This window comes from Adiantum capillus-veneris, chromosome 6 (assembly GCF_014529385.1).
Source record: "Adiantum capillus-veneris isolate H3 chromosome 6, ASM1452938v2, whole genome shotgun sequence".
NCBI lineage: Eukaryota > Viridiplantae > Streptophyta > Polypodiopsida > Polypodiales > Pteridaceae > Adiantum > Adiantum capillus-veneris.
Genome location: NC_140936.1, coordinates 114,620,989 through 114,629,681, shown reverse-complemented (window position 1 = coordinate 114,629,681; position 8,693 = coordinate 114,620,989). Strand labels below are relative to the sequence as shown.

At 43.1% G+C, this 8,693-nt stretch overlaps 1 pseudogene; it reads left to right on the top strand.

The window, feature by feature from the left end:
- The first annotated feature begins 3,414 nt into the window (after positions 1-3,414).
- On the top strand, positions 3,415-3,955 carry LOC147456116 (PRA1 family protein B4-like; annotated as a pseudogene).
- Positions 3,956-8,693: the final 4,738 nt, after the last annotated feature.

Genomic DNA, 8,693 nt, shown 5'->3' with positions numbered 1-8,693 from the left:
CTACCTTACAAGATGGGTTGAGGCCAAAGCAGCGAAGGCAGTAAATGCTAATGTGGTGGCTCAGTTTGTGTTTGATAGCATCTGTTGCCGTTTACATCGGTTTTCCTCGCTCTATCACCCCCACTGCAATGGTCTAGACGAAAGTGCTAATGGGAAAATCGTCAAGATGTTAACAAAGTAAGTGTACAAACAAGAAGCTGAGTGGGAAAAAAATCTAGAGAAGTGTCTGCAGGCGTATAGAACATCCTATGAAGTAGCTACAAATTTCACTCCATTCAAGCTAGTCTATGGTAAGGAGGCTATGTTGCCGGTGCATGCATAGTTATGTGCTTTGAAGGGTATGTGGTTTGTCAATTCCATTCAACAAGGAGCTCTCCAGGATTGGATAGTCATTTTGGAGGCTTTACAGATGGACAAAGAGGCAATGGCAGACTACTATGTGAAGCAGAGAGAGAAGTAGGTTGCCAAGTTCAATCAGAACCTGCTAGACAAGAAGATAGAAGAAGGAGACGTGGTCATGAAGCACAATAGCTACCTGGATTTCACATTCCAAAAAAAGTTCAAGAAGAAGTGGACAGGCCTGTATAAAGTGCAAAAGGCCTTTCCGAATGGGACCTACTAGCTGGTAAGAGCAAATGGCAAGCTTCTCAGGAACAGGGTGAATGGTGTGCGGCTCAAGCTGTATTTTGAGAGGGATTTAGTGCCTGAGGTGCAAAAAATTGTAGTCAAGGGGGGTGGGCAACCCACCTAAAGCATGCGGTGTGCGAGAGAAAGGAGATGAAGCTTTTGTACATAGCTTGTACATGCAGTTATGGTTTTGTGAGTGCTTTTAATCGTCAGTTTGGTGTGCCACTTTTAAAGTTCTGTATATATGCTTTTAGTCTAACATAAATGTTTGACGAGGGGGCTGGGCAATGATGGTGCAGCCAAAGTTGGTCTAAGCTAAGAAATGGTATATGCCAGGCAGAGGCAACAGGCAAGTGTAGTGCAGAAGGCTAGGGTACGTACCAAAGTCTTGGGTAGCCAAAGGGTAGTGGAAGTGTATGTTTAAAGCATTTTTAAAGGCAAAAGATCTCTTGGATGGTCCATATAGGATGGTAGATGAAGGTGTCCGAAATGCCAAGTCAGTGCTCTAGAATGTAGTGCTCGATGTGCTCTAGAAGCTGGTCCAGATGGCTCATCAAACGAAGCCCCGGTGCTCAAGATATTGCAGTTCAAAGTTAGAGTGTGTAGCAGATCTCCGATGGATAGGGCAGTTGGGGACAAGTGGCCGAGTTAGGTGTTAGTGGATACATGTGTAGTGATCGAGTTGTGGAGTGTGCTTGTCTTCTCGGATTGCGAATCGAAGCTCTGGATAGCGAGTTATGCCCATCAAAAGATTTTTCGGAGACCAGGTCTAAGCCCATTTGCCCGCATTGAAAAATGTGTCATTTGGTGTTTAATGAGCTCACCAGGTGTTTGGTGTGTAGTATGCAGCATATGATGCTAGCAGGAAGTGACAACACATGGATCGCAGTCCGGAGCACGGAGATATGCTCGGCCGAAGTTAGCCGTTTGTGGCAAACATGAGGAGTCTGATGCTTTTTCTTGGTTTGGGGTGCACTAATCGAGGTCAGGTTAAAGTCGCTTTGAGGGGTCAATATGTGACCTTGAAGATTACAATGCAGGGTTTTGGTCAGGTTTGACGGTTGGTGCATAAGCCAACTGAGCAGGATATGGCAGAGCATTCAATGCAGGCAAAAAAAGAATTTTTTTTTAGTTAAATTGGGGGGATTTTAGAGGAGCTTGGGGGGCTCCAAGAGCAAACACACCACAGGCTGCCACGTGAGGGTGAGTAAGAGCTCCCTTAAGCTCAACGATGGCGGATCAGCGCAGGCTCGCGGCATAGGTGGCGCGCGCCCGCTGAAAAGGGGGGAGGAGCGCATGTAGCCTAATGACGTGGCAGGGCCATAAGGGACTATGCCCGCGTCCATGAGGAAAACATTTTTTGAGGGTGACGTACCCCCCCCCCCCAATAGCGACATTGACATTGATTGGCAAGGGGAGGGTCCCACAATGGAGTAAAGCAGCCGAGGCCAGTAAAGGAGATGAGGTGCCAAGGGACAGTCCAATGTAAAATAAAGAGGGAGAAAAAACCCGAGGAGGGCCGCCATGTACACAGAAGAAGGCAAGGCTGGACCAGAAGAAAGCAAAGGAGGGCCGCCATGTGCACAAGGAGAAGGCAAGGCTGGACCAGAAGAAAGAAAAGGAGGAAAGAGCAAAGGCCGACCAATTGCAAGCCACGACAAAGGGCAAAGTAGAATCCGCCGACCAAATGAAGAGAGAGAAATAGAGAAAGAGGGCTGGTGGGAGCCGGATAAAGGTAGTCAAAGGAGAAATTAAGGAGCAATATAAGCTAAGCTCCCCAGAAGGGGTAAAAATAATGAGGAAAAAAAATAAAAATAAAAAAGCCTAGGTGCAATAGCGACCTCGCTAATGCCCCCCCCAAATGCAAAGAAAGAAAGAGAGAGCAGAGGAAAGAGTAAAGGGGTTTCCCTCTTCCAAAATATGTGAGATCAAGATGCCAAATGGACGAATTAAGTGTAAATTCCAAAATTAAAGGCCCCCACTATAAATATCAAATTTTAGTCAAATTAGGGGCTTTTTATTGGTGCCGTTTGAAGCCTGCAAAGCAGAGTTCTCTGATAGATAAACCCCTTTGTAATGTTTTCTTGAAAATGGCCATAGTGATGGCAGTGCAAGCTAGTGTACATGCTTTTTGAAGTGCAATCAAGCCACCCTTGCCCCTTCTTGTTGTTGTTTCCACTTCCCCCCTTCTCTTTCTCCTGCTCGGGTGTTTCCCCTTAGTGCTGACAGTGTGGAAGTGTGTGCCCCCCCTAACCGACAGTGTTTTGTGTGAGAGAGTGAGATTGAGCAGCTGTGAGCGTGTATAAGGATGGAGACAGGCCGTGGTAGTAGGTGTGCGTTGTGTGGTGGATTTGTGGAGTGTGTGAGCAGGGCTAAAGAAATCAGCCTCCTTTTTGGAAAGCTTCTTTAATTGGATTGTGGACCATCAACCCCCATTTCAAAGCTTAGAGCCCCACTTGTTGACTGCAGCCAGACCTTGTTTCTTGCCCTCTTTCCTTGGCCCTGCTTTGCCCTTGCCCTAGCTCTTTTGCCTCATCCTTTTGTCAAACCCTCCTCAAATTGTAAACTTGCTTCTATCCACCCTCAACCCATCTCCAAGAATTGACCCTTCTCAATCTTTGCCTTTGGCCCACCCCACCTCATCATCTCACAGTGCGGCACCAGATCTCGAATCATAGCTCTACCTTGAACCACAAGTCTTGACTTTCATTGTGTTCCATAGCATTTGTAGCCCACTTTCAATCACGATTTAAAATCCTCACCATCTCACTTATCTATATGTAGGCCATGGCCATTAACAACACCTTGCCAATCTATCACAACTCGACTACCACAACATATGTAACACGGCCATCATCTACCTTAGTCTCCTTCTATATTTTCTCCACAAAAGATTTCATGGGGGCAATTTCAGAGATGGGGAAGACCGTACTAACATGGCAGCACCCCTTGTATGAGGTTCTGGACAAGAATTCGTCACCAAACTAGATTCCATTGCGGATGCTACCAACTGCATGAAGCAAATTCTAAGCTATTTTTGGGTCACTTATGCAGTTGCATCTGCATCAATCGGGTTCATTGGCTTGTTGTGGCACCCTGGCTCTCTCATAATCTTGCTACTACTTGAAACTACATGGTTCTACTTGTACTTTTCAAGGAAAAAACCCCTTGTGCTCGTTCTGAGGCATTTAACAAGAGAGAGATTCTGACAATTTAGGGTGTCATTTCATTTGGAGCTGTGTTGTTTCAAAGCACCAAAAGCACTACACACATGGGCATGGGATTAGACACTACCTTTAAAAATGGCAAACCTTCTCAACACACATGAGCACGCACATGATGCATGCAACTTTTGCAATGTATGTGTGTTTTACACCATTAAACATGAAAGTTACATCCTCAACACAAAGGACCAATGAAGAATAACATGACCACATGAAGACAATGTATAAAGATCACAACATGATGAAAAATATGACGACAATGACATAGGACAACATCAATGACATGAAGATCAAGATAAAGATCAATGGTGAAGGGGGCGACATCGCCAACCCATATTCATTAATGAATTAAAACCCATAACATGAATGAAGCATTACCATAGGTCATTAGAGAGCCTATCTTAAGTCTCACTTGTGAACTATAGTAATGTATCTAATAGAGAACTTCTATGATGAATCATGAGGCATTGAGGCATGATGATGAATCATGATCATTGAGACATTAATTTTTCTCTTTGGCATTCAAATGTTATTGTTGGAATTAATGTCTCCACACTTGAAATAGTAAGACATTCCGACGTTATCTTATTAAGTTTAAGAATTATCCTTTTGAAGATGCTAGATGGATGCAAGGCATACAATTAAAGGATAACTTAAACCTTTTCAATGCTTACAACGCTTCCCTAGAGTAAGCAAATGTACAAATGTTTAAAATGAACAAAGATTTTGTCTTATAAGACCCTCTTTTTCTTTATTGTGCACAAATGTTAAGTAGTATGCATGCTTAGAATCAAGTTTGTGGAGACGACATCTTCCAAACACCAAGTAGAGCTTGTCACTCTACTATGGAAGATTGATAGGACTAATGTGCAGACATGCTTACGGTAGCCTGAGGCTCTCAAGCACCAAAAGGATTAGTCATCCATTCTGGAATGATGTCGTAGGGTAAGATAGGGATCCTCTACCCGCTAGAAAAAGGACTAATGAATAGGCTTTATCTTCTCTACCCCATAGTCGAGGACGACTATGATTTCAAGAGAGAGGTAATGTCATTATAACTAATATCTATTTCTCCTAAATGATTTTCTCATGTTAAACAGATCATTTAGTATGGGGAAGTACTAGGGGAGAAAAAGTTAGAATATTAGTTAAGCTGGCAGACCGGCCACAGTAGGGATCCAAAGGGGGGAAAATAGGGATCCAAAGGGGAGGCCATCTGCAAAAGAGCAATGTACAACAATAGGGCTTCAAAGACCCTAAAGTTCAGCCTATTAAGACTTCCAAAATTCGAAGGTTCCAAAATTCAAGGGTTATGTCCAATGGTCTAACCCTAGGGAAAATTGGATGCTTTGAGTGTACACAAAAGTCTTTGCAAGCTCCTACATAGGAGAGGGCAAGCCCTTTTAGTAGGGGATAAGAAACACACACACACACACACACACACACACACACACTCATGCAAGCCCCTTTACACAAAGCACACAGTGGACACATGTCATCTCCCTAGGCCAATTGGCCACAAGGTGCACACAATTCCTATTGGCTGGCCATAGAGGTGGACCAATGAGAATTAGGATAGAGTAAATCTAGTTTAATTCATTTAAAAACACTTGATAAAAAAACCAATAAGAATTAAGCTCTCTAGAAGACCATTGGACGGTCTCCCAAGGGGTCGCATTCAACAACCCAATGACTTGCTTGCTTCCTATTGGCTAGAAGACAAAGGGGTCCAATGAGAGTTTAATTGATTTATTTAATTACCTAAAGTCACACAAAAGGAGAAAGGGGGACACATGTCACAAGGCTATCACTTAAGATTCTCAATTTTCATTGGCTAAGCATTGTAGTGTCCAATGGGGTGACAGCAAGAGTAATTTGCAAGAGGGGTCGACCAAGAGAGAGAGGGGGCTGATTTGTAAAAGGCATTGTTCCACACACACTCACACTAGCTCATGTGTGAAGCAAAAAGACTCTTTCTCTCCTTCTCAAGCTTTAATGAAAAGCTCATCACCTACTCCAAGCATGTGAGAAGGGAGGCCTACACCAACAACTCTTGGATTTGTGATGCAAATCCAACCAAGAGCCAAGCTTCAATGCATGCTTATCTCCTCTAGCATGCTTATTACTAAGCTATGCTAAGCTATTATGAGTGATTAAGTGAGGAGATATACTTATTTCCCGTAAGACTACTCCTTCCTCTCAATCTACTCTCATACCCCTCTAGCTCTCACCATCTTCGAAGGTGTGTGAGGTCTTGGGTCTGAGACCATGAGGGAATTGATGTTGTGTTTTATAAGTGTTTGCTTAGTGCTTGAAGTTTCCATCGCATCATTGCACTAGCTAGTTATTGAAAGAACACAAAGAATTGTATTGTAGAATGTCTCTGTTGATGCGGGAAACCTATAATACAAAGCCTTTTGGAGGGGGGATTGGCTCCATGTAAATTCAGTCCTCAATTGCTTAGTTTTTCTCTCTTTTGAAGTATTGTTCATGCCTATCTAACTAGGTGTTATGCTTTTTGTTGCTCTCTCCATCCAAGCACTCTTGTATGCTCATTAGGAATCTATTCTAATGAAATGCTCACTATGTTCATGCTATTTTCTACTACACACAAGTTACTAGGCCATTTAACATTACATTCGTATCAGAGAACAAGGTTTCTCTTTTGTTGCTCAAGAAGGCAGGTCCTCAAGCTAGCTATAAATGGTTGTTATTATTAATTGCAATGGAGTAAGTAGAATAGGGATTTTTCAGCCTTGCAATGCACCTGTCTTTGTGAAGATAACAAGGCATCACCATTGAGGGCTATGGTCTCAATAGTGGAGTCCTATGGGGATTGCCTTCGGCTTAACCATTACTGAGCTATTAAAATCTTGACAGCAGCTGGTACTGTTTTGGTGTTGAAAGACCCTCTCTTCCATTCCTTGCAATTCATGATATTTGAGCCACGGGCACAATATCTTGAGTTCTTTTCTAAAGGGGTAAAGAGGAACAACAACTAGGGCTTGAAGTGCCAAAATACACCTAAAAATTGTTAGAATGTTTGACAATAGTAAAGAGAGTGAAATTAATGTTAATAGCTTTGATTTTGCTAATGAGCAGGCTACTAATGATGTCCCTATGCTTGTTAACTACCCTTTCTCTAGGCTTCAACAAGCCATGCGCAATCCATCCCTCTAAAGTGAAGTGAAATGGTAGCTTCGTGCTCATGGATTCTCCAAAATCCCCACCATGATGAGAGAGTACCTAGGAAGCCTCCTTGTGAGACTTCCAAAACAGTCCTCTCTCCGATTCAGGAAGAAGAAGAGGATCCATACTAAGGGCTAAAAAGTTTGCTTCTTGATGATGCATCTCCTTCTTAATGGAGACCTCAAGAGCCCCCACCAAAGGAACGAGAAAAAAATGAGTCTCATGCCACCTCAATGGAGATGGCTCCATGAAGACGGTGGACAAAATACTCTCCATCACCTCCTAAATGGAGAAGACCATCGCACACCTCCACACCATAATTCAAAGAAGGATGACAGAAAACAAGAGAAGAAAAAGGCGAGAAAGAGGTCACGCTCTTCTCCATCTTCTTCATCTTATGATAGTGATGGTGCAAACGAGGAACAAGGCAAGAAAAAGGCAAGAAAGAGTTCACCCTCTTCTCCATCTTCCTCAAATTCTTCATCTTCTGAAGAAAGTGATGGTGCAACTTTTTAACCACCATAAAAAATAAGAGTCCATAGAAGATCCTACGCCGCATGGAAGAGATCGTTCAAGCTCAAGAAGTTCAAAGAGGGAGGAAAGAGAATCTCTTTCCTTACCTACAATGGCACCTTTGGTGCTATGGACAAAGTCTTGGATTTCATCCAACAATTCGATGTGGCTTTTGGAGATGAGGGTTTCACGGAGTCCTCTGAGCTGCACCATGTAATTATGCACTTTAAAAAGGCAATGGTGGTCTAGCCTACGGGAAAACAGTGAAGCTCCACAAACATGGAAAGATTTCAGAGCTTCCATCATGAAGCAGTTTTTGGCCACCGATGCCAAAGACAAAGTACTCACCAAATGGAAAATTTTGAAGCTCTCTCCCTACAAATCCATTCACAAATATGTAGAAAAGTTTTGGGACTTACATCTCAAAGCCACTACCTTCAAAAAGATGGATTTTGGAGAGCAAAAACAACCATTTTATGCGGGAAATGGCGGAGTATGTCAACTCCCAAATGCCATGCACCATACTATGGTGGCTTCTCAAATCAATTTCCAAACAGGGGCTAATAGAAATCTTAAGACCATGGAAAACAAGGGCTCCAATGAGCCTAAGGGGAAGGATAATGTCCAAAAGTCTCCTAAAGGCAATTCCAATAACAACAAAGCTAAGGAGAAGGGAGTTTACAAAGGAAAAAAAAAACTCTCTCCTGAAGAGATTGACCGTTACCGCAAGGATAATCGTTGTTTCAAATGCGGCGAGCAAGGGCATGCATATTATGCTTGCCCCCAAAAGAACACCCGCCGCCATGAGCCTCCTAGAGCTATCTTGGTCGAAATCCAAGAAGAGGAAGCTCACCACAAAGGATCTCCTCTATGCCATGCTTGGGGAAAGGTAAGAGAACATGATGCTTTTATTCTCTTTGACCCTGGTTCTACTCACAATTTTCTATCCATAGAGTTGTCCACCAAGCTAGGCATCCAAGCCTATGAGATGGAAGATGTCCTACCCACAGATGTTTCTTTAAAGGGGCAAGAAGCTTCAGTCACTCCCTTAATCGGGAAATTGAGGCTCCATGTCCAAAGCTATGTGAACAAAGAGGACTTCGTTATCTCTCCTCTCAATCATGAGGATGTAATCCTAGG